The sequence below is a fragment of the Callorhinus ursinus genome, unplaced genomic scaffold, assembly GCF_003265705.2.
Source record: "Callorhinus ursinus isolate GAN/ISIS: 27379988/994484 unplaced genomic scaffold, GSC_fseal_2.0 scaffold1, whole genome shotgun sequence".
Lineage (NCBI taxonomy): Eukaryota > Metazoa > Chordata > Mammalia > Carnivora > Otariidae > Callorhinus > Callorhinus ursinus.
Window position 1 is genome coordinate 11,028,480 of NW_027397063.1, and position 21,058 is coordinate 11,049,537.

The following is a 21,058-nucleotide window of genomic DNA, read 5'->3' on the forward strand; positions in this document are numbered from 1 at the left end:
AAACTCTTATTTGCCCTCATTAAGGAAAACTTTTCCTCACTGTCAGACAATCCCTGACCAAGACAAGAATTAAATGGGATGATGTATGAGTCCTTTTCTTTTGTTTTCCTTTGTAAACTATAAAGACAAGTATGAGGAGCAGCTATTCTTTCTTTCTCTTGTGAAACTTGGCTTTCAGAATGGAAATTTATTTCATGTTGGCCAATTAGATTGTGAAAAACCAAGCAGAAAAAGATGTTGCCTTAATGAAGTATGAAATGCATGTTATTAAATGGGTTTTATCATAAGACAATCAGCATAAATGCACAAGCAAACATTCATTTGCAATCCAGAAACTTTTAAAGTCATTCAGCTGCATTTCCCCTTTTTCCTTCAGAAAGGATTAATCTGAGCTCCTACGATTATGGTCAAAGAGATCACCTCTGGTCACACTTTAAAATTTAGTTGTACAGCTATGAAATCAATTGGCCTAGACCTTAAATCTCATTCCTATGAAAAGGTTTCATCATTGTAGCTGTATGAACAAGTGTTTTTAGTAATTTTTTTTTTTTTTTTTTGCTAAGGGATAGAGAAAATGTTGCAAATGCATTTCTTTTATTTACTTCATACACTTTTTATTGGCCTTCAGAGGGGTTCATTCAAACAAAGATTGAGGTGAACTTAAAGGGTAAAGATCTGAAATCAGAAGAATCGCCTTTCTTTTTTTCCTTCTTTCTCTCTCTCTTTTTCCTTTCTTCCCTCCTTCCCTTCTTCCTTCCTTCCTTTTCTTTCCTTCCTTCCTTCCTTCCTTCCTTCCTTCCTTCCTTCCTTCCTTCCTTCCTTCTTCTTTCTATTCTTTCATATCTCTCCAATATCTTGTTTTTCCTTATCTATGCATAAGGAGATCTGAGGTTGATCTACATTTCCTTTTGTAATCTTGTTCTTTTATTTAGAGCAGATATCATTTTTTTTTGTTATCCCTGGTACCAGATGTCAGTGGGGGTATAGAACCATTTTTGGAACTTTCCCAAGGGTAAATGATGAGTGTGGGGAAGAGCCTGTAAGAAGATTGATATCTCTTGTTCAGAGCTCCAAGGACAGTATCTCTGAATTGGGAGTAAAGCTTACATTTGAGGAATGTTTCTTATTCCTGACAAACAGCATGTTGCATACAATGGAATATAGATTTTTAATGGTGATTAGAGAGGGACTGACTGGGCTAGGAGGAAACTATTATGGGATAAAAGCCCAAACCTTCATGAAAGTATATTCCTTAAAGCTAAGTTTGAGATTTTGCATAGCCCATAATGAATGCTTGCAATAATTCATTCTAGGATCAATAAAATGTATTAAGATTCCGAAAGCTCCACTCGTTCTCTGTCTGCTCACCATTGCTTCAAGACTTCATTAAGCGCAGCTATCAACAATGGGGCACTAGTAGCAAATGTCTATACCCTTTAAATATCTACTATGTATCAGTTACCAGTTTGATAAAATTGGTAAAACGATGCCATTTTGTCAGATTTCAGGTACTGTGTCAAAGCCTCACTATGAACTCTTTCATTTTAATCCTAAAAAAATCCTAAAAAGAAAATATATTGTATATTGAATATATTGTATAAATACAGAAGACGGAATTTAAATAGGTCTGCCACCTACACCTACACACACACACACACACACACACACAATTTTTAAATAAGTTGAAGTTTCGGGATTCAAATCCAAATTTATTTCATTGTAGATCTGGTGCTATTAACTAATGTAGGCTACTGCTGCCAGATACCTTTTTTTAAAAAAAATTCATTCAAGGTACTAAGATTCTAGTTATACTGGTAGACCAGTATACTGCTTAATTATTCAAGCAGGTTATTGTGGAGGAAAGTGTTGACATTATAAAAACATGATGGCAGGCACCTAAACTTGACTGATGGGATGAGATATGGCATCCTGGAGAAGGTGATCATTCTGGATGAGTAAGAGTCAGTCAACACTGATGGAAGAAAACCATATTTCAGGCATTGGGAAGTGTATGTGCACATACTGAAAATGCCACACTGCTTTTGTTGAGTTGGGATCCAGAGTAGAAATTGAGGAGTGGCCTTGGATGGGAGTGGAGAGGTGGGTAAGGGATCTTGTATAAGACCGTTGTATAACACCCTTAAAGGATTGGAATTTACCTGTATATCAATAGGAAGACTTTGAGGATTTCATGAATAAGAGTAACATGCTCAGATTTGATTTTTAAAAATATCACTTTGGAGATTGTGTGGAGATTAGGTTTGAAGTGACCAAGACTGGAGACAGGGAAAGCAGATTTTGTTAAGAAATAATTTATGCAAGAAAAGATGAGGCCCTACATATGAAAGTGATAATACAGATGAGAAAGAGGAGATTTGAGGGATGTTTGTGAATTGAATTTACTGAATTTGGTGATTGGATGGAATGTGAAAAGGAGATGAATAAAGAAAAACACCTGCAAAGATGATTGCTAGTTTTCTGTCTCGACTGACTGTTTCATCAGAGGGGTGGCTACATAAGAAGAACAGGTTATTGGGAAAATGTTGGAGCACCTTTACAGGACACCCAGATGGGGAGGCTTAGAGGTGTAGAAATGGATCTGGAACTCTGAAGAGAGGCCCAAGCTGAACATACGCTTTGGAACTTACCGGCAATAAAGGTGGTAATTCAAGTCATTGGAGAGGATGAGTTTTTTTAAGGATAGTATGAAGAAAGAGAAGAAAGAGGATGTGTAGTAGAAGAAGCCCCAACATTTAAATGATGTAGTAGAGGAAGAGGAGCCTGTGAAAAGTAAAAAGCAAGAAGACCCAGGTAGGTTGAAAGTAATTCAGGGCTAACTACAGTCAATAAAACAAAAGGAGATAAGAACTCCAAAAGGGGTATTTGGGGAACAGCTTCAAATTCCATGGAGAAGTGAGAAAAGATTGAAAAGCATCATTCGAATTTAGCAACAGAGGTATGATTGAAATAACGTTTCTGTTCACTTTAATAAAAACTCTTGTTCCTCAGTCTTTTCACTGGGGTAGGGTTTAGTGTGATTAGAGGTGGCTAGGGAGAGAGGTATTAGCTTGGGGTTTGCACACCAGTGCAATATCCACAAAGAGGTAGCATGGTAGAAAAGGATTTCTTTTGGCTCTTTGAAGTAAAATTACTGGAATCAAATTTATATACTCCATCTATTTGTGCACCCCACCCATGGACATCAAGGGATTGCTCCTTGGAAGGAGACTGTTGTAGGAATAAGGGTTTATCCTTTTCTACCTTCAGAGCCTCTAAGGATAATCTATGCAGCAAACACTGTATGAAGAAACTGTATTTTGAATATCAGAAGTTGTGGGGGTCCATATTATGTGAATGTGTAAATTAGTTTTAGGAATATAACTTCTACCAATCACGGTGAGACTGTGCTCTTATACCTTGTGACACTCTGCAATGATTCAGAAATAAAAGCTTTTAACAGTTGAGCTTTAAGTCTGATAAGTGTGTGTTTGGACATTGCCTCATATATTCTGGATGATCTTAGGCAAATTACTTTATTTTAGTTCCAATTTCCTCATAGGTGAAGTGAGAATGGTAATATCCACCTTGTAAGTTTTTTTCTTTAAGATTTTATTAATTTATTTGAGAGAGAAAGTGAGCGAGAGAGAGTGCATGAGCAGGGGCAGAGGGAAAGGAAGAGGGAGAAGCAGACATCCCTGCTGAGCAGGGAGCCTGATGTGGACTCGATCCTAGGACCCTGGGATCATGACCTGAGCCAAAGGCAGACGCTTAACCGACTGAGCCACCCAGGTGCCCCAAGATTTGTTTTTTAAGTAGTTAAAAAGGTAATGTACGTTAAGCATTTAGAGCAGTTCTTTGCACATAACACTGCTCAATAAATGTTAACTACTATTATTTCTATTCTAGTTAACTTTTCTTCTCTGCTTTGGGACCCATCCCTGATTGAGGCTTTTCAGGCATTGCTCCCACACCTCACCACACCCCACCCTCCTTAGGGTTCTCAACCAACCTTCCTTCCTTCCTTCCTCCTTCCCTTCCTCCTTCCTTCTTTCCCTCCCTCCCTTCCTTCTTTTAAAGAATTTTATCTTGACCTTAGTTATGCCTAGAGGTCAACTACTTTAAACAATTCAACTTTTTTTTTTCCTTTGGATCCTGATACCTATTTAATAAACTTTGAATTTATTTTCTTCCTTTTCATGACCAACTCTTCAATAAATAGTCTATGCTCACGCTCATTTTTCTATTATCTGTTTTGTTTGTAAACTTTGGAAGGGAATTTTAGCCTCCTGAATCTGCTTGTGGGAAGGTCATTAGTGACCTCTTTCCAGTAAAAATCAATGGCCTTTTAAAAACCCTCACCCTCTTGGGCTATTCAGCTGCATGTGATTCTGTTTAGAACCCCTTCCTTGAAAACTTCTTACCCATCCTTTTTGTGGCACCATAACATCCTCACTTTTGTCTTCTTTTCCCTCCCACATCCCAGTCATTGGAGTTTCTCAAGAATTAGTCTTTCGCTTTCTCTTCTCTTTTATACACTAATTTCTCCACAGAATTTCATCTACTGAGAGTTTATACCGTAACCTTGATAATGAAAAATATCAAGTCTACCTTTGTGCTCTGAGTTTTTAACGTGTATCCCACCTCCATATTTCAAAACACCTAGAAACCCTGCTATCTTCCTGTCCTTCGCAAGTTAAGTGCAATTGTCACGCTTTTTTTGGGCTTTACTATTTTCTAGCCAATAAGATTTCTTCCTTTTCTGTATTTCTTTGAGGCTGTACCATTCAGTTTAGTATCTGCCTTAAACTGTTTGAAAACCACTATTATATGTGGCTTCTATGTACTTTGAGAATAGTACTCAGACTGATTTTTCTTATGTCAAACTTAAGTACTTGATAATTAATTACTGTGTCTACTTTTTACAAATATCAGTGTTGTGGATCAAACACAAAACATAGGTGAACATCAGAGTAGAAATAGTTTTACATCCTAGAGTGGTGTAATACTTATTTAGGAATTTGTGTTTATTGTCAAGCTAAGTTTATTTAATAATATTAAGAGGCGTAATTAGAATATGAAATTTAAGTGTATTAAATATTGAGGGTCGTATGAAACAAACATACTAAACAAATGTGTTTCCTCTTTTCAAAAATTATTTGGCACTGGAACTTAATGTCATATGTTTCTTCATAACCCTGGTTAAGAAACGAATAGGAATTTTTTTTTCTGGAAATTAGAATGGAATATTTAGCAAACATTTTCTGACTTGCAATTTGGAGACTGCAATTAATTCTCAATATAATTTACTTTAATTAAAATCCACAACAATCTGGTTTGTGTAGCTAACAAGAAAAAAAATCCATGGGTGGTAAGTTTTATGTTGAGAAAATATTTTGTTTTGTTTGGTATTGAGCAAAGCTTTCCTAAACTTTCATGTTTTTGATTTGAAAAGATCCAAACTAAATCTCAAATAAACTGTAGATTTAGTAAACAAACAAACAAACAAGCAAACAAACAAACTAAATAACCTCCCTGATACAAATCCACACAAAAAGGAAACATTTTTCATTGCTTTGAACAAAAGGATTATTTCCCTTATTTCTAAGCTAGTATACAGTTGCCAGTGTCAGAAAGTACATAGACTTGCTTGTGTATTGTCTGGTTGAAAAATGACTAAGATTCTATTCTGGACAAGGTCATTTGGAAGGCCTCTTGTTGGTGGTCAAACAATAATTATGATACTATTTGGGGCTATATGTTGGAATATTGAAAGCTCAATTTGAATTCTTGTTAACAGCTGAGTCACTGCAGGATCTCTCAAGTGACTTTTATTTTTGCACCTCGATTTTCTCTATCACAATTCCAAGGGGGAATTTTGATCAGAAAATATAATAAGTTGCTTAACAATGAGAAAAATTTGAAGACAGAAAAAGGGAAAAATAAAACAAAAAAAACCCAACTAATAAGGTCTTGTTAGGGATTTTGCCAGCTAAGAGATGAAGGCCAAAAGTGGGTAAGTTAACAACTGAGACAGTTGGACAACACCAGTATTTTATGTGAGTCTATCCAAAAGAAATATGTCTCCAACATGGCATATTTCTGGCCCCAGGTACCAGCTTTATTTGATGCATTGCTATTGCGCTTTCATTTATTCGCTTCTTTAGTCTATCAAACAGATGTGTACTAAATTAAATACCAAATATGGGCTAGAGTGCTAGTGATTGGTGCTACCGGTAGAGTGTGTGATGATGTTAGTTGCTAAATTCTTCTCTTTCATCCTCACCCAGGCCTTATTCCAAGATGGGAGCCATTTGCAGGAATCATAAGATGTGGGTTAACATTTTGGAGATTGTGGGATCCATGGAATTCGCAGTACTGGGAAAATGTGCTTCTGGCTTTTGAACCCATCATCCTATTTCCTTTGTTGCTTTTATGCTACTGGAGACAGCAGGGAATTCAGGACTAAAAGGCAGATCTTGGGAGAGTCTGCAACTTATTTTGAATAACTTTGGCTCCGCTGGAGAAGGAGGATATGACCAATGTGAGTTCCACTTGTGTTATTTGGAGGGGGGTGGGGGGGTCTGCTGCCAAGACTGTGCTTAACAGTTTTGTGATATATGTATAGGTGGTAGCTGAGATTTAGAAGATGGGAGGCTCAAAAGAAAGTAGGCACAACCGTGTTTTAATAGTTTTCCCTACTCTCATGAATCGCCTGTGTTAGTCCCTTTCAATTCATGGGGTAATCTTTAAACGACCACAGAAGGAACGGGTGTATAGGTGGGTCCATTCTTTTCAAGAAGAGATTTTTATTCCAGTTGTACTTTTCTCTGTATCCTGTCTTCTTTCTCTCTCTTTCCTTCCTTTTGTTGTTACACTCTGTGTACCTTCAAAGATCTATTCCTTTTATTTATAAAAAATGTAAGAACTTTAGAGGTTTATAAATAAGCATAAAAATAAACAATAGGATGGTTTCTCCTTTTATAGTTAGGTTTATTAAAATATAGAGGAAAATGACTTGGTTGGGAATAGATTGATTCTATGAAGTTAAGATAGGAAGGGCAGAAGAGAAGAGAATTTCCATGGCATTTTATATGAAGTCCAAGTTATTTCCCTAGGGACTTGTCAGGTCTGAAGGATATTTTCTACAGAGGGAGGAGACGGATTGCTATACAACTGGTAACCTCCTAGGATGTGTCCCCAAGCCATACCTACTTCTCTAGGCTTCTCCGACCCAGTGCAAGTTACAATCAGAGGGGAATTTCCTTATTTGAAGTCTTGTCACTTCAGTGAGTTTCCAAGTAGAAATGGGAGAACCCAGAAAAGTTTTCAAAAAAGTTTTAGTTCTTCCTGGAAATTATGTTTTTTTTTTTTTCTTCTTCCTGTATGTCATTTGGATGTGAGGAACTCTTATTACCTTTGGAATAAATATGAAACAGTTCTCTGGAAAAGTGAACTTGATTTTGGAAAAATATTCCCTTTTCTCTCTAGTGCCTTCACAATAAAATGTGTGTTCAATATAACTGAGGAGAAAGACTACAAACGTTGCTTTTTACTCGTGTATGTTTGTATAAGTATAATGAAGGTAAAATTTGGGTACTTAAGAATATAAAATCAACACACTCTTCAATTTTCTTACTACTTAAAAAAAGTGTATACTATGGACAGCTATCTAGAAATTTACTTCAAATTTCCACTGACTATCTTAACGTAGAAACAGAGACTATCATATTCCTTTTCTAAACAGTGAAAAAGGAAAGTGACAAAGAACAAGTGTTTCATGGGCCACTGACTAAAAGACTCAACAAGATTGTGTATAGTGGGTGTGTGGGTGTATAAAAGTGAATGAGACAGAGAGAGAGAGAGAGAAGAGAAAATAGAGGTGTTTGGTGGGATATAGAATATTTGTCATAGTAATTTAAAAAATTCTATAGCTATGTTTTTATTTCCTATGATACATGAATAATTTCTGGTCACAAACTTTTAACTCAATTTATTATTTAGATTTGATTTTTGTGTTTCCCTTCAACTAAGTGTCAAGATGATCACTCTGTTGGCTAAAAAGGATTTGGCAAAATTAAGATAATTATTTCTAATAATATTAGGTCAATGAATTAGATCAGAATCATCCTCTCAAAGGTTTTAAAGTGATCTAAATTAAATCTATTCAAACATTTTGCCATCAAATAATGAAAAACAGACTGGTTAAAGGGACAGTATCAATATAGATACATTTAAAATGTGAAACTATTCTCTTCATATTGAAATATCCATTAATACTTATGTTTTCATATAGGAAAACCAATTTCCCAGAATAATTCTTTTTCTGATTTTTAAAGTGTTAGCTATCAGGGCATGAAACTGACCTCATTTTTGATGCCCATAGGTATGTAACATGTTAATAAACTCAGGCATCACTTTTCGTCCTTTCTAGTTTAACTCTTGAATTAAAATTTTTTTCATACTGATTGCTAATTGATCCCAGCATACTCCTGTGCCTAGCATGAGTTTTGACGCTTTGCAATATTTTCCAGTGTAATTTAATATAAATGGAAAGTTTACTTGTAAGTCCCTTGATGTTTGGGATTAATATGTAGCACAATGTTTGGCCCATAATAGTGTTTGTTGAAAGAATGAAATTTTCAAATGGACTATTCTGGATGGATTGGCTAGCTTGAATTTGCTCCCTGAAAATAGACTGCTTTCCTAAACTTATCTACTATTTTGTAACTTTCTGCTTTAAGTCATAACTAAGCCTACGCCTCTTAAGTACAGATGTACCTGAACCAATCCATCACCAGTTCTACAAAAATGATTGAAGAAGTTGTCCAAAGATTATTCCTTTGGATAAGTATATCACATATTAGTTGGTATTCAAATTAAATAGTAATCCACACATAAAAATTAAACTTTACAAAGAATGCAAAATTAAAAGTGAAAACAAAATATCCAGCCTTACTACACATGACTTGCGGAATTGAGAATGCAGACAAGCTACTGTGGGGTCAATGTACTTACCAAGGTCAGGTTCAATTAACAGCCAACACCACAAGCAGTGCACTTAGAGTGCTGATTAGATGGACATACCCATCACCAACCCCATAAAATGCTTGCGGGCTCTAGGAACCCCAGACACATATTAAAGAAAAGGATGTTAACTTATAAAGGAGCAACTAGGCTCCTGTATTTCCCTCTATTTCTATATAGAGGTGATGTTTGTGATGAATAAAGCCTTAATATCCATGAACATCCAAATAATTCCAATAAACTATTTAAAACTTATACTTTCTAGGCACTTCCAGAATACTTGTAATGTTTTAGATTCTGACCTGGATCACAATTACGTGAGGGGTTCAGTTCATAAAAATGTATCAAGCTTTACACTTTTGGTGTGTGCACTTTTCTGTATGCATACTATACTTCAATAAAAGATTTCACTTAAAATAAAAAAAAAACCCTTATACTGTCTAGATTATGGAAATGAACAACTTTTCCTGGAACATTATCTACTGTTTCAGGGAAGATAAAATAATCAAATGTCTTAGAGATGCAGTATTACACCTCCTGGATTTTTTGTTTTCCCTTAATTGATGAACCTGTGACTTGTCTACTATAGAATGCTCCAAATTGTCTTGTAGGTTATAGAATTCAAGGAGATTATAAATATCACTCATTCACTCATTCCTTAAATCATTCACCAAATATTGAGAGTCTCAATAGGTTAGTACCGAGGGTAGAGAAATAAAACAAACAAACAACCCCCCCCCCCAAATCCCACACACCTAAATAAACAAACAAAACCATAAGTAGCTTGTCTTCATAGGATGAACATAAAAAAGTTCTTATACATAAAAAACGTTGTTATGAAGGAAAAGCGTAATGCACTGTCATCAGATATAAAAGTTGGAAGGAACAAATAAGGAAAAGAGAAGTACACAGCCTGCTGGTGTGTGTGTGTGTGTTTCCCAGCCATTCCATGCACCTAGAATGCCCCCTTCAGGGGTACATCACTGACCACAGCCCCACTCCTACTGGGCTCAGGGCCCCATCACTGCTCTCTTCCAGCCTTCTCTGTCCTTGTTTATAGTTCCTTAGTTGACTTCCCCATGTTATTAGAAATTATCTCTTCATGTGTTTGTTTCTATTAGTGAATCATATGCCTCATGAGGGCAGTGACAGATACTATTTATCTTTCAACTGGTAACAATTTAATTGAACACGTAGGTTAATTGATTTGCTGAAGGTTGAATTTTTTGGAGGAGGCATGATAAAGAGAAGAAAAGCTTTACTTTTGGGAGGGGGTCAGGAAACTGAATTCTACTCTTGGGCTGCCTGCCACTCACAAGTTTGTTGTGGGAGCTGGAAAAGGTATGTCATGAAGTTGGGTGGCTGCTTTGGGCACTGGGTTGTGGCCGAGGCTCTTTGTACTCTGCATCTCTTGCTCTTAACCCACCTCTGATTTCAGCCACAGCTTTGAGGGACACACCCTGGGAGTTCACCTGCTGGCAGCTGTCTTATTTTCATGGGAATTGGCTCAAAGAAGTATCGATTGGGAGTGGCAGGGATTTCTGGGATCAGTCCTTAACTGGGAGCAGTCCTTAACTAAAGGTGATGGGAAGCTGTTGGAGAAATGCTTCCTCCTCCGTTTCCTTGGAAGGGATGATTCAGAGAGGTACTGGTTTTCTTTTCAGAGGGCCTGGCAGAATCAAATCCTCTATGAAAATGCAGCTCTGTATTTCCTTCTCTCTTTCTCTTCTCACTCTCCCTCGCCCTCATTTCTACTTCCTGGTATCTCATCCCAAATAAACCACCTGCACCCAGGTTCAAGTCCCCATCTTAGGCTCTGCAATCAGGGAGACTCAAACCAAGACACCTGCGTAGGTAAGTGGTGGAGGTAACTAAGCACTAAGTGGCCAGTGCTTTTCCACTCCAGGTTTCTACATAACACCCAACATGATTTCTCTACCAGCTGACACACAGTTCCTTATTTATAATTAGGTCTAGCCAAGGACAACTTGACTGATACTTTTTGTTTTAGAATATCTGTCCTCTATTTGCTATGTAAGATTTATGTCATTTTAATATTTGTCTTATTTGTTGACAGGGAACCCTGGATGGGAAACATGCACAAACCCATGTAATAGCCTAAGGGATAAGCTCACCCAGCTCCACTTGGAAACCTTTATAATGATCAATGGCAGATCAGTTGCAAGATGTGAAGAATCCTCAAGAAGAAAAATGTGTGAGCTAAGTGTTCCCAAGATCTTTAGCCTTCTGAAGTTAAAACTCTGGCCTTTCAAATGCGAACTCAACAACTGAGCCCCGTCTGCACAAATGCACTAAATGATGCAGTCGGTCTAATACCTTGTCTCTTATTTCCCCGGGATAGGGGAGTGGAGAACAGCGGGTACGAGACACTCTCTTCTCATGTATTCTCCCATTTGCTCTTCCTGTCTCCCTCTCATTCACTCTGGATCTGCCATCCTGCTGTACCTGTCTCCTGCCCACACCAGTTCATTCAAAGCCACAGACAGTCACCTGTCCTCTGTTTTTCCTTTGTATCACCAGCCCAGACCTGCTACAGAGAACTTTACATGAAGGCTTGGTGAAAGTGGCAAGGAATTACAGCACACTTCAGTAAACAACTTAAGTTCGAATAAGTGAATAACCTTTTCTCAAGTTGCATCAGTCATTTCTGCTCTGGAGGACTCTTACCTTATTATACTTCTTTCTGGGTCTCTGACCTGCTGTCATTTTTGTGGGTTTACTCTTTCACTTTAGGGTCTTCCCCCCCCTTTACTCCTCGTCCCCAAATTCATCTTCCACCCATTTCAAAGAAAACCTTTTCAAAACGGACATTATCACTGCATGTGCAATTTACTGATAATTTGTTCAATGGAAGAATTTAGCTTCTTTTTTTCTAACCTCCTCATTCCAGACTCTGCCCCAGACTTTGCCTTTTGAAATCCCAGTCTGTCGTCTCAAACCAAATGCCAGTTTGCAATGCATATTTAGCAATCCAAGAAATTGTTAGAAACTTTGAAAATCACAGCTTTTCTTTAACTGTTTAAAGATCAAATTCTTAGGTGGTTTCAAGGTAGAAGCATTACTCATAGCTCCCCAGCCAGGGGCTTTTGTTAAAGGAAGGAGGATAGGAGTAGACTTTGTTACCCTGCCCCAGAATAGAAAATCCAAGGGTCAGATTCACCCTATCTGCCCCTTCTCATGGCCAAATACAGCTCCAACTGCCTAATTTGGGCTGTGGTCCCGTTGACAACCCTACACTATGTCTCTGGAGGCTGTCTCAGTTTCACTTCATGGGAAGGGACCACAACTAAGAGTGAACTGGGAAATTATTAGAGTCAGAAAAGGAGTTTTTTATTTACACAACTTCTGCCAAAAATCATATCTTTGAATTGGGCTTGGGATGCTGCATTGACTGCCCTCTGGGCTGCATTGTGGAGCCAATATTTTTTTCCCAAAATTCAGCAAGCCAGACTCTCGTTTCTAAGGATGGGTGAGATGGGTAAAGCAGAGAACTGATGGTGCTTAGTGGTGTTATTCTGATCTTTAGATTCTTTTTCTGAGTACTCTTCTAGCACCATTCTCTTTCTCCTTCTTTCTGGGACTCCAGTGACACACAAGTTAGATATTCAGTTATAGTTCCACAGGTCCCTGATGTGTCTCCCCCTCCCCTCCCCCCACCCCCAGCCCAATTTGCTGTTTCCAGAATGGAAAATTTCTATTATTCTCTCTTCAGGTTCACTGATTCTTTACTCTGTCCTCTCCGTTCTGCTGTTGAGACGATCCATTAATTTTTTGTTCTTGTAATGTATTTTTCAATTCTCAAATTTCCATTTGATTCTTCTTTATATTTTCTATGTCTTTGCTGAGACTTTCTATTTTTTTCATTTATTTCAATCATGTTTATAATTGTTTGTTGGAGCATGTTCGTTGGATTCCTGTTTTAACATCATTGTCAGATATTTCTAACCTCCCTGTCATCTAGGTGTTGGTGTTTGTTGATTATGTCACTTCATTCATGTTGAGATTTTCCTGGTTCTTGGTAGGATGAATGATTTTTGATTAAAACATAGATGTCTGGATCTTATTTAAATCTTCTGTTCTAGGCCTCTTCTGGCTCAGAACTGGTAGGTGTACTGCCAAATGACAGCCAGGTGGGGTGGAAATCCATGCTTCCCATTGGCAACTAGAGAAGAGGTGATCCTCATTACTGCTGGGTATGGGTGTGGGTGGAAGGTCAGGCTTTTTGCTAGGTTTCTGCTGATACTGCCCTAGCTTGGAGGGGCAGGAGTGCCTTGTTACGTCTCTTCACATGTCCTCTACCAACACCACAAGGATGAGGATGTCCTTACCACTAGGTAGTGATGAAAGTTCTGATTTTTTTCTAGGCCACCCCTGACACAATCCAGTGGGGTGAGGGAGGGGCAGGGATGGAAATCCAACCTCCCCACTGACAATGCAGGGATGGGGTTGGGTGGGGGATGGGAGCTGGCATAGTGAAGAGCCCTGCCCCAGTATGGGTCTTCTCTGATATCACGCTAGTGGAAGGGTTGGGGTGCTTCATTAGCACCTGGCAAGGGTGAAAGTCTTTGTACCCCACTTGGCCTTTGCTGGTGAGCATAAGGTTGGGGGCTGGGAACAGTTTTCTCTGTGGCATTTAGCTAGAGCAGGATGGTTATTTTAGAAAAGTTTTTTTTCTGATTGGGATGCTCCTTTTGGATAATGGGAGCAGGTTTATTTTACTTCAGATTTTTTTAAAGGTGCCTATTGGTGTTTCTTAAGGTGCCTCTTGGTGTTTCTGGATTACTGGCTTTTCCAGAAAGCAGTCTGGAATACCTGAAGCAAAGAAAACCCAAAACCCAAAACCCAAAACCCAAAAACCTAGAGAACTTACCCCTGTGTCTTTCCATAGGTCTCAAAATCTCTAGCCAGACCTTATGTTCTCTCCATCTTTCAGAGTCTTCTTATGTTGATTTTATGTATAATGTCCCAGTTTGTTTGTTTATTTATGCTCTAGTTAGCAGAAGGAATAGGGAAAAGTACTCCAACTCCAGTTTTCCAGAAGTAGAAATCTCTCTGATGTCAAGATAGAGTAGCTTGAGGCTGTGCCCAACACTACCCTATCCAGCCAACCTTTGAGGTTCTAGAGGCTCAGTGGGTTCTCATGAGACTCTCACTTTTGTTTACCGGCTTTGGTCTTAATGCTGAACCACTCTGAGCAGTATCTGGCTGTGTAAGAGGTGTGCTTCCTCCTGCCCAGGCTGCTACCATGTTGTAAACCCATTCCCACACTCCACCCTGATGTGCTTATGTATGTATCTTCTCATTTGCTTCTCCTAGGTCCTTCCCAATGTCTAGTATATGTCTGCAGTCTGTTGAGAAACTCAATAAAAATTCTCTATAGTCTGGAGAATGAGTAACAAAGGGATAAAAATAATTTCATTATGCTCTAATTTGACATGCTCTAATATTTGTTCAGGTCAAATTTAAGTTTATCATTTAGTGATTTTATTTTTAAATGGGCTTATTTGAATTGTCCAAAACACGTATTTTCTCAAAAGAAAAAAAGTTTGATTTTCTTTATAAGAAAACTTGTGTATGTGCTATATTGCTGAATAGTAGAGAAAGACTAAATGATTTTAAAAATAATGGGGAAAATGAAAAAAAATCTCAGCTTAAATACTGTGTCTGTCTTCTTAGAGAATTGCTTGTGTAATTTTAATTCCAAATGCCTCCATATTTGCCATCTGTTTTTTCCTGGCATTGAGAGTCAAGAAATGCCAGACAGAAAGTATCTGAAATAAAATGGTTACTAATGCAGAAAGTGTGTTTAACCCTAGAACCTTATTATCAATTAAACTAATATTATGGCTTCATGATTTTCTTTCAAAAATAATTTTCCCCCTCTAAACTGTCTTGAACAAGCTACTTCTTGCTACCAGCCATGTCTCAAGGGATGTGTTCTGACTGGAAATTTTGAGCTTCCATAAAAGTGTTTATTAAATTTTTGAATAATTGCATTAAATACCAACAATAAGCAATCATCATTTTCATGTTTGTTGAGCAATTGCTCCTTGTTGAACCACAAACTTTGGCTACAAAATTCAGAATAAAGGGCAAAGTACAAGAAGTTCTTTGCATGGATAAAGCATTCGTAGATACCAAGAAACAAATAAACCAACCAATCAACAAAACAAACCTCAACTAAAAACAAATCAAACATGAAAATAGCATTAGAACAAGTCCAATACACCTGGGGGGAAAAATAAATCATAACAACAGTGTGTATTAAACACAATTCTTTTCTGAAGAGTTTATGTCTACCTTTTCTCTGTTTTATGCATCTTTTCCCTTTTAAACTTAGGATGGTTCAAGGGGAAGAGAGATGATATATTGTTTTTACTTTTCCTTCACTTACAAAGGAAACCTGAGAGTGTGGAAATATCTTCTGGACACATATCCTCCAGTTACCTGTCCAGTGAGGGGAAATCCCTTCTCAGGATCATGTCTGTCTAAACTAGAGCAGGGGCAGAGAACTGCTTCCACTTTGATGCAAGGTTATTATTATTATTATTATTATTATTTTTTTTTTTTTTTTGCTAGCTTCAATTGTTGGAGAGTCTTTTCCTATATGGAGCCGAATTGTTCCTCTGTGATCTAGTTTGGTCACAGGGAGTAATTCTAGGCTCTATTCCATATGATAGGTTTTAAACGCTTTTTTCTTCTGTAGGTTAAATATTCTCGAGTTCTTCAAGGGTCCTTTTTGAGAATTCTTCTAGACATTGTAGCATCATAACAACCCTCTTCTTTTAATGTTACCTATGTTTATAAATGTATCTGCTAAAATGAGATTAGAAAGTTAACTTAAGAAAATTTCAATTCAGTTCAATTCAGGGAATAGTTATCAAGCACTTTTGATGTGCCAGATACTCTGTTAAGTATCACACCTGGGGCTGTAATAGTGAAACGACTCTCTGTCCTCCTGAAGATCACAGTTAGCAAAGAAAGATATTCAATAAGTAATTACAACTGTGATGAGTGTTATGGAAGAGGATGTAAAGTTGTCTAAAGTAAGGGGGATTTAATTAATCCTGGAGAATCATGGAAGGCTTCTATGATGAGGAGATGTTTAAGTGAAGACTTGAAGCATGAGTAGAAATAAGCTGAGATAATAGAGGTTCAGGCTATGGAACTGGTACAGGAGGAAGCTTGCAGGTTCCCAAAGTCCAAGGGAAGACACTTTTTAGGAAGAGGATTTCAAGTTCTCAATGGCAGTGGAGAGAGTCTTGGGTGGCTGCTACCATTAGGTAAAGGAGAACTCCATTGCTCAGAAAGGAGCAAGCCCTGGACTTTTCTGTCTGTGTCATGCTACCTAGCTTATACAATGATTCCTCTACTTATTAACACCATGGTCTTTCTGTCTTTCTTTCTTTCTTTCTTTCTTTCTTTCTTTCTTTCTTTCTTTCTTTCTTTCTTTCTTTTCTTCCTTCCTCCCTTCCTTCCTTCCTTCCTTCCTTCCTTCCTTCCTTCCTTCCTTTCTTCCTTCCTTCCTTCCTTCCTTCCTTCCTTCCTTCCTTCCTTCCTTCCTTCCTTTCTTCCTTCCTTCCTTCCTTCCTTCCTTCCTTCCTTCCTTCCTTCCTTCCTTCCTTCCTTCCTTCCTTTCTTTTGTTTAAATTCAATTAGTCAACATATAGTGTATCATTAATTTCAGATATGGATGGGATAACTGGGTGATGGGCATTAAGGAGGGCATGTGATGTAATGAGCACTGGGTGTTATATGTAACTGATGAATTACTGAACTCTACACCATAGTTTCAACTATTGTCCTGGTTATGTGAACGTATTATCTCAAAAATAAGTGCTTTAAAGGTTTTACTTTTGAAAAACTGTTCAAGGCAGACAATCCCTCTTTCTACTTGGCTATATTTATGTGCCACACAGCTAACTAGATAAAGACAAAAAAGTGTTCAATGGATTTTGCATAAAAGAATTTATTGGTGACATTCCAAAGAGCTCCTAGTGGCTTAGTGGGAGAAGAAGTCAGATGGCAGTGTGTTGGGGAGTGAATAGGAGGTGAGCTAGTAAATACAGAGAATGCAGACACTCTAAAGAATCTTGGCTGTAGAAAGAAGAAAAGAGATGAGATAAGTATATAGAGGAAAAGAGGAACAAGAAAGTGTCAGGGTGTTTTTTTTTTTTTTAAGGGGACAGACTATGGCAAGATTAAATATTGCTTGAAGTTCACTACTATTTATGGCAAAGTAAGAAATATGGGGAAAAGCTTCCCTAAAAGGAGGCCTCATCTATGACCTTTGTTGTTTCCAATTTGGTTTAGAAGGTAAATGTAAAACATAAGCACTGACATAATAGGACATCCTATAATAAAGAACCTTTGTTGTGAGCTAGTTGTGTGATGAGAAAGGGAAAAAAAAGAAAAAAGAAAATTAAGTACTATACGTTGAAGTGACAATGTCTTCAAAAGGTGGTAGCAAACCAGAGATCAACTTGGGCTGGTGGTTTAGAAACAGAAGAGATTTTGAGGCTCATCTCCTTTACTTTCAATCCATTTGACTTTAGGCAAGTTATGCAGCTTTTCCAAACTTCTGTTTTCAGTTTGTAAAAAAGGAATCATGATGCTGAACTCACACTTTTGTGTTTGTGAAGAGGAGATAGTTTTTGTAAAGCTCCTACTATGATTAACGCACAATAAATGATAGCTCATATAAAATCATAGAACGTGGGACTTAAATGACAAAGACACTATTACTCTATCATGGTTTGCACATAGTAGCTCTTCACTAAAAAACTGGAGAAAAGAAAGAAAGAAGGGAAATGCACAATGTGAGCAAATATATGAAGTGAAAAACATGACAGATGACAACAAATTAGATGGTTCTATAGGTGATGCCCTACAGTTTCACTGTGTTCATGATATTAGGAAAATCTGGGAGATCAGGGTACTTGGAAACTAACTAACAAACAGTAATTCATGATGTAAGTGTTAATTACATTATCTGTTATAACAGGTACAAATCTCAGTCCAAAATAAACCAGAAATGTAAGAAACATGACTTGATTCTTCTACATATCAACTAAATTTCTTCTTTGAATCTTTCTTGTTGTTTATCTTTATTTTATTATATGAATTTTTATCTCATAATCATATACATAACTCTGCAATCCAGCTAGACTTGGAGGAGAGTAAGGAAAATATGGACCCATAGAAGTGCAGTGAGAGCACAAAGATTATAGAATATTTCGAGCAGATGGGGGTGAAGCGGTGCTCTCCTGAGCTACAGAAGGAATGGTCCAGTAGTTAAGATAAAATACAAGTCAAATTTATTAGATTTGTCCACAGTCAGCAATGGTGATCTTCTTGCTAGTTTTGCCATTTCTGGACCCAAAGCGCTCCATGGCTTCCACAATATTCATGCCCTCTCTCACCTTGCCAAAGACCACATGCTTGCCATCCAACCACTCAGTGTTGGCAGTGCAGTTGAGAAACTGGGAACCGTTAGCATTTGCCATGTACAAGATGCCAGGACCTATATGCTTCAGGATGAAATTCTCATCATCAAATTTCTCCCCATAGATGGACTTGCTGGCAGTGCCATTATGGTGTGTGAAGTCACTACCCTGGCACAGAAATCCCGGAATAATACTGTGAAAGCAGGAACCTTTATAATGAAATCCTTTCTCCCCAGTGCTCAGAGCACAAAAGTTTTCTGCTGTCTTTGGAACTTTGTAAACAGCTGGAAGGAGATGGGGCCCAAGGGCTTGCCCTCCACAGTGATGTTGAAGAACACAGTGGGGTTGACCATGGCTGGGCAGTGGGGGCAGCTCCAGGGGGTGGCATCATCTGCAAGGCCTCTTTGAATCTTTAGTTTCTTAGGACATCAGACACTTAAACTGTCTTTTCCCTGGCTTGGGTCTAAGTTCCAGGGAGATGTACGTAATTTTAAGATGTATGACCCATCTTGTTTTTGAGTCATCTGTCCACAGAGATATTTGTTGATCAATCCATTGATTCCATTTGGTCCTTGCTCCCTGATCCATACAGTAAACTACTGAGACGACTCTCATTCTTGTCTACCTAAGGCTTCAGTTCCAACGGTCTCTGACGTTTTCATGCCAGGCTTGAAAACTGAAACATCATTCTATAGCTTTTATGCTATTCCCTGGTAAGGGACTTCTCCTGGGACATATCTATGGCTTAATTTGCCTTGATATCTAATTTGTGACTCTATCACTTCTATGGGTTTATGATCTAGGAAAAGGGGCAAATATCCACATTTATTCTCTGTCTCCACATCAGGGTCTTGCCTCCTCACTGAAGTTCTAAGATGGAGAGCAGAGTCAATACTGTCTCTCTCTAAACCACCATACTTTGTCTTTCTTCTGCTGTCCCCCAGTCTAGTAGATTATTTTTCTCGTTTTCGGGGAAAATCCCTCCCTTAATAATTTTTGATAACTTCCCCCAGATTCATTTTTGCTCCTCACATAACCATTTTATGGCATTAGGATTTGGAAAAATAAACCAGGGACTCATAGGAAGCTTCTGTTTTCCACCCTACCCTGGCACACCCACATCCTCAGGAAATAACTAGAATAGACTATTTGCCTGAATTAGGTGAGCAAGTGGAGAGGGAAAGTGGGAGCTTTAGGGAAAAATCCATTTATATTTCAACATCCTGTGATAATGACAACACATTGCATTATCTTATAATTTGGTATATAACTTGTAAAAAGTAAATTGAGAAAAGCTCTATATTGGTTATTTAAATTCGATCAGTGTCCTCCAGCAATGCACTTCAGCATATTTTTATTCATCTGAATTCTTTGCCCATATTGTTTGGAGAAATGTGGACAAAGAATTCAGATTAGTTGGCAGAAATGTTAATGTCTGGCGATCACAATTTAGAGATTATAATGACTACATTTTTAGATGGTTATATGGATCTTACAGCTCATTTTACAAAGGAGATTACCACAATCCAGACTTTCTTCTCTTGGAAAGTCTGGAAAAGTCAATATTGATTTTTGTCCAAGGTTCTTGGTTGCTTCCCAAGGGCGTAACATTACTTTTTGCAGTTTTGTGCTAAGTAGTACAACATATACTATTTTTACTTAATTAAAATTTTATTCAATATAAAAATCAATTAACAGGTTGGTAGATTTTCACTTTTAGTCAATGCATTCATGGAAATAAATTTCTGATCTTTACTTTGAGGAATTGACAAAATATCAGGATGATTCCATTTAATTTTTGAAATCTAAGGAGTTTTACATAGGTTTGTAATTGTTTTTGTTTCCCAGGCAGTTTCTCTACTAGATATTCTCTCCACACCAACCTCAGGATAGGTTAACATCCTTCAGAGACACCTGTAGGATTTGATGTTCTAACATCAACATTTTCAGTGACACAGGACAATGAAATTGGGGATTGGCAAGGTAATGACTCATGGCATAAGTATTCAATATTACTTTTCTAAATGTCCAAATAAATATTTGGTTCTAGGCTTTAGACATAAACCTCCAGTGATACTAGAAGGATTCATGGTTAAGGGTAATATGGCCCTCCAGGAAAGTTTCTAAAGAAGTTTGTCCTCTATACTAGCTGTAAAAGCTCAAGTGTGAGAGCAGCTGTAAGACTTCTTGCCCCCATGACAGCAGCAGGGATGTTGTTAAAATATACTTCTATTCAAAGTGTATCTGATGTTATTCTTGAACAATTGATGTCTCTGGGCCATCTGGCATTTCATGGCTAGGCACTGCACCAGCACCATGTGGTGAAGTGCTAGGGGCAGGAAATTGTGGTTTATTTCATTGTTTTGCTAACAAAGACTCAGAAGTCAGTAATTGCTTGACATTTCTGAAAGTGTCTTCCAGTTGGAGTGAACACACTTAGACAATGAAATAATGAAAGGGTTGTGCAAGAAGTTCGTGTGTGTATGTGTGTGCAATATACAAAGTCACCGCAGAGGTATGTGATGGTCTGGTTTTGTTTCTGGAGAAGATAAATTACAGAATAGTAT

The 21,058-nt window shown here is 37.7% G+C and overlaps 1 long non-coding RNA gene and 1 pseudogene across 2 annotated transcripts in view; one reads left to right on the forward strand and one right to left on the reverse strand.

The window, feature by feature from the left end:
* LOC112820903 (uncharacterized) overlaps positions 1–20,468 on the forward strand; it is a 41,127-nt gene extending 20,659 nt beyond the window's left edge. The window contains exons 5-7 of one of the 2 annotated variants that reach the window (XR_003207285.2): positions 6,288–6,541; positions 11,102–11,239; positions 20,340–20,468. This is a non-coding gene — a long non-coding RNA (uncharacterized lncRNA). Of the gene's footprint in view, positions 1–6,287; positions 6,542–11,101; positions 11,405–15,385; positions 15,568–20,339 lie in introns of those variants that run through there. The other variant, XR_003207284.2, reaches the window with a different exon arrangement.
* Positions 18,358–18,844, reverse strand: LOC112820896 (peptidyl-prolyl cis-trans isomerase A pseudogene; annotated as a pseudogene).
* Positions 20,469–21,058: the final 590 nt, after the last annotated feature.